The sequence below is a fragment of the Rhagoletis pomonella genome, unplaced genomic scaffold, assembly GCF_013731165.1.
Source record: "Rhagoletis pomonella isolate Grant_MI unplaced genomic scaffold, Rhpom_1.0 Rhpom_scaffold_00033, whole genome shotgun sequence".
NCBI lineage: Eukaryota > Metazoa > Arthropoda > Insecta > Diptera > Tephritidae > Rhagoletis > Rhagoletis pomonella.
The window spans coordinates 305,573-311,260 of record NW_023458587.1 but is presented as its reverse complement, the minus strand read 5'-3'; positions in this window follow the sequence as shown (position 1 = coordinate 311,260).

The following is a 5,688-nucleotide window of genomic DNA, read 5'->3' as shown; positions in this document are numbered from 1 at the left end:
ACTGTGTGAAGTACTAGAGCTACTCCTGCTTTATTTCTTTTTAAATTTGGCTAGAAAACAAATAAAATCAGTAATTATCAAAAAAATAAACAAATTGCAAATATATTTACTTTTGCTGTTGTTCAGCATCCATCTTTTGTATTTTTTTATTTACGAAACAGCTGTTAGACAGCAAAATGCTTTTCACCTCGTGTGGTGATTTTGTTGAGCTTTTTTCTTGTGAGGTGTGGGCTAGAATAACCTCACAAAATAGACCTCACAAGAAATCTCACAAAGTTTTGCTCACAACTCAGTTGTGAGGTTTTATTTGAATAGGGCTGCTAGTTTGTTGAGCATCTCTGGTACATACATAACCTCTTATTACTAAAAATTGCCTGTTTTTATTCCATTTGGATAGAGTATTGTATCCTATGAATTGTTTGGGAGCGGTGCGGTGGTGGTGGAGCAAAGGTAAGGGGGTTTCCTTTATAAATGTACATATGTATGTGCATACATAATTTATATTAGTAACAATAGGGGTATTCTCGATCCGTTGCATGAGTGCATGCAAGCATAAATAACATACTTGCAACCCCAAAGTATGCACCTTATCGAGAACTCCTTTCCTTCGGTCATAGCATGCATATGTCAAAACGTTCTTATGTCAAATTAAAAAATGCCTCGTGAAGGTGAAAAACAAAAACTTATGCATTTTCTAATTGAAAACGCCAAAATGAATATAATTTTTACAAATGGTGAGTAAATAAGTCTATCAATTAACTATTTCTTACCATTCTCATTTATTTTCAGGTGTCAGAAGTTTTATAAAAGAAATGAAATATTTCAACGAAGATATTTTCATTGTAATGTCCTTTTTACGCGGCTGTTTTGAGAACGTTCCAAAATCTGTGAAGTGGAGAAGTTCTGTCCTCAACAAGCTGGATGAGAACCGTTTTCGGCAAATGGTGCGCGTCAACCACGAGCAATTTAGACAACTTTTATCGCTTATTTGTGATGATCCAGAATTTAATAAGCCTCACGCACAGAAACTATTTTCTTTGGATATTCAATTAGCTATAGTGCTTTACCGTCTCGGCTCCCCACTAGAAAGCGCAGCAATAAAAAAAAAAATCGCGGCAATATTTGGAGTAGGAGACGGCGAAACCATCTACAAAATAACAAGACGAATTTTTAAAGCATTCAGAAACTTACAGTCAAAGTTTATTTTTTGGCCTGATTCAAATGAGCGAAAAGCAATTTCATACAGAACTTATCACGAATTGCCGGACTGTATTGGATATATTGATGGAACGGAAGTAAAGCTTGCAGAAGCTCCAGTCACCAACCATCAAGCTTACTTTTCAAAAAAATCGTGTGTATTCCATTAAAGCGCAAGTTGTATGTGACGATCAACTTAAGATTCGCCATGCTTCAGTGGGTCATTTTGGCAGCAACCACGATGCAAGAATGTTTCCAGTCCCCTATATACAGAAAAAGAAAACTTTTTTTCTTCTGAGCAATGGATAGCGGGGGATTCTGCGTACCCATTACAAACTACCCTTATAACACCATACAGATCAAATTCCCAACAATTAAATCGCACTAAGCACATAGCTTTTAATTTACGCCACAGCAGATACCGAGTCAGAATAGAACACTGTTTTGGTATCCTTAAAGAGCGTTTCGGAAGCTTAAAGGAACTTAGGATACGTGTACGAGATGAAAAAAGTCACAATTTCTGCTCGGAATGGTTTATGACTTGCTGCGTCCTGCACAACGTTCTCATTAAAAGTTCAGAGTTTGAGGATTATGAACTAAATGGTAATACTGATGATGGAGAAGTTGAAGTATTCACCAATACTTTTTCTGAATTCAATCAAAATAACCCAGAAGCAGAAATTAAAACACAAAACTTATACTCCTATATGTTTGACTAAAAAATACGTAAACATACATAAGTTATATCGTTAGGTTTATTTCATTTTAATTAATTTCCGCTTCTAAAACATACAAACGTAACTTTAATAAAAAAAAGGAAGTGCGCCTGGGCCACACTGTAGAAGTGAAACTTACATTACTTATCTATCTATACATACACACATCTGCTTTTGCTTAAGGTTATATTTTTTCGCTTTTTTTTCTATCAATATCCCAATTCTATCAAGATCCCTACCTACCACTGTTCGTTTTAATAACATTCATGTTATTTTGTTTTTCCATTATCTTCATTTTTATCTTTATACTTTATCGATAACAAAATCGATGACAAATTCGATAAAATTTCAATAGCAACATGGATAATACCATTGGTAGCTAAATCGATTAGAAAATCGATAAAAATATCGATAACAAAATCGATAAATCTCGATAACAAAATCGATAAATATTGATAAATATCGATAACAAAATCGATAAATATCGATAACAAAATCGGATAAATATCGATAACTAAATTGATAAATATCGCTAACAAAGTCGATAAATATCGATAACAAAATCGATAAGAACCGATAACAAAATCGATAATTATCGACAACAAATTCGATGAATATCGATAACAAAATCGGTAAATATCGATATTAAATCGATAAATATCGATAACAAAATCTATAAATATCGATAACAAAACCGATAAAAATATCGATTATTTTATCGATAGGTCTCGAGAATCCCGAAAATCTCTAAAATCCCAAAATAGTTCCCAGATTGAGTCTCTGTGTCTCTCTCTATATCCTTTCCTCTTTAATTACCTCTACTTTAATCTTTCTTCCCCTATCTTCATCGATATCCTCATCCTCCTCTTTGTCTTTACTTTTATGTTCATCATTTTTTTCAGCTACATATTCCCCTTCACATTTGCCCTTATATATACATATAAGTAAAGTGTTTAAATTTCCTTGGTCTTCATTTTTGCCTTTATCTTTACGCATCTTTGTTTTTGTTTTTATTTTTACCTTTGCCTTTATCCTTTTCTTCATTTATGTACGTAGTCACCTTTACTTTTATTCTTGTATTGGTCTTTTTCTAAGTGTTATATGCATACACACAAGAAGCACTTGTTTCAGCCCCAACCATTTCCGTTGCATCATTTCCGTTGCATCATTTTCGTGGCATACACACAAGAAATACTTGTTTCAGCCCCAACCATTTCCGTTGCACCATTTCCGTTGCATCACTTCCGTTGCATCATTTCCGTTGCAGCATTTAATTTCATTTTCATTTCATTTCATTTCATTTATTAATAAAATCATTAGCACAATAAGATCAAAAGAAAGATCTTTTATAGCGCAACAAAAAATTCATAACAGTACATACATATAACTAAAACAGCACAAATTACTTAAGACTAAATAAAAGTAACATAATATAATTAACAGAGTAGTATTTTTAAGTGAGTTCCACAATTCCAAGACATATACTTAAAATAAGACTTAATTAGACAAGTACATAGAGAGCACATCACAGGGATTGAAGTGAAGCAAACGGAAATACGCATACAGAACATTTTTAGAGTTGCTTTTGTTTAAGCTACTGCGAATATGGGATGGAATAGAGTTCCAGATACGGATAGCATTGACAAAGAATAGCCGTGCAGAGCTGAGATAATTGTAGGTAGGAACAGTCAAGTCCTCGAGTGGATTTGGGGAACGTTAATTTTTCATATAGATATTTGGGTGCCTTATTTGTCATGAGACGAAAAAGGAGTATGCAATTTCTAGCTTTAAGATATTCTGAAATTTCGCAGCCAAGTAGGCGCGTTCTCCAAGCGGAAATATGCTCATATGTTGCTAGCCCAAACACATAGCGCGTGATCTGGTTAAATACTACATCTATTTTGTGAGCTGATTGGGAATCTAACCTGCTGTAGACTACCTCAGAATAACAGATAATTGGCATTATAAGTTGGATTACGAGTTTACATCTGATTTCTATCGGTGTGAATGGAGCAGACATTCGTAAATTCCTTAAAGTATCATAGACTTTGCCTACAGTTGAATTCACATGGTCAATGCAGGATAATAAACCCCAGGTTAGTTACTTTTGACACAAATTTAATTGGTTTGCCACCAATGTGTAACGATGGAATAGTTGCTAGGTTAAGACGTTTCTTACAAATAGGTAAAACAAAACACTTGTCACAATTAAGACGATGACTATTTAACTGTGCCCAGGAGCTTATATACATCAGTTCTCTGTTGAAGCTTGCGCACAAATTAGCTGAGTCCTCAAGAGGACCTGACATATAGAGCTGGACATCGTCCGCATAGGCATGCATGTTGGCGTGCATAGAAGTCCGAAATATATCATTAACGAACAAACTAAATAGTAGTGGTCCTAAGATTGACCCTTGTGGGACACCCGTGAACAAAGGCCTTTGTTCAGATATTTGAGATCCAACCTTGACACGCAGAGACCTCTCTTTCAGATAGCTACGCATCAGTTTCACTGCTGACTCTCCAAACCCAAAGTAGTTATTTAATTTAAAGCACAGTAGTTCGTGGCTAACTGAATCAAAGGCTTTAGAGAAGTCCAGCAAGCATAGTAGAGTTAAGTGGTTCTTGTCGAACAGTATTCTAATGGGGTCTGAATCCGGATTGAAATGGGGATATAAGGTTGAATTTACCGATGTGGGAAGAGATTTGTTCAGATAACAAAGATTCGAAAACTTTAGACAAGGCTGGTAGTATGCTGATGGGTCGGAAACAGAGAACAGCTTTGAGTATGATCGAGCCGTTTTGATCACACTCACTAAAAATCAAGCACAAGCGAACGCCACACTCGGCTATTATGTGTTCGATCGAGATGCATACCCGACAGCTGCTTTGGTTACGAACGAGTCTGTTCGATCACCCTCGCTATAAATTGAGCACAAGCGAACACCACACTCGGACACCCGCAGCTAACCCGAAAATTTGTGTAACAATGAAACGGACACCCGAACATTGCGATAAAATGCAGGACAACAAAGAAATTTACGCTGAAGGTAACTGGCGCCAATATGTTCCCACAAAGCATACGAAAATGTTGTTGCTTTGTGCTTGTGCATACGCAATGAAAAAATTAGAAGCGAAGTAGACAAAAATGTTTTTGCATCTATTTCGTATAGTTTCGCGTGGAAAGCTGTGTGTATATATTAGAACACAGCCTAAAACTATGTAGGTACATAAGTACTTTTACAAAAAATAAATGTGCACCGAGTGTATAGGGCTTGGGCATTGCCGATCTACACACATTTATACCTAAATGAATGTAGGCGTCGTGATGCCGCATTTTGTATGAGCAAAAATATAAGAAATGGTTAAATGTACACTTAAACAAACTACCGAAAAATTCAACCTTCTCTTTACCCTCTACGCACAAAAACTAAGAACACCGCGATGAGAAGGCAACATTTTTTGTAGAAACAAAAACGTCATAAGCCAATCAAGAAAATTTTGTGCACACTCGGGTTGAAACTCGAACACCCGGGTATATTGAGCTGCAAAGCACCCGAACCCAATCAAGTATGTATGAAAAGCAATCGGGTGTTGTGGCCAACATGTTCGTCTTGAGCTCAGTCGATAACGAACAATACTTCTGCTCGTATACAGAGAACGATGCAAAACGGGTTTGGTTAGATGATCGAGTATACACGAAAATCATGCACCCGCTGCAGATGTCTGATTCGCAGATAAACCCTCTTGAGACAAAACGTAGCCCAGGAATTCC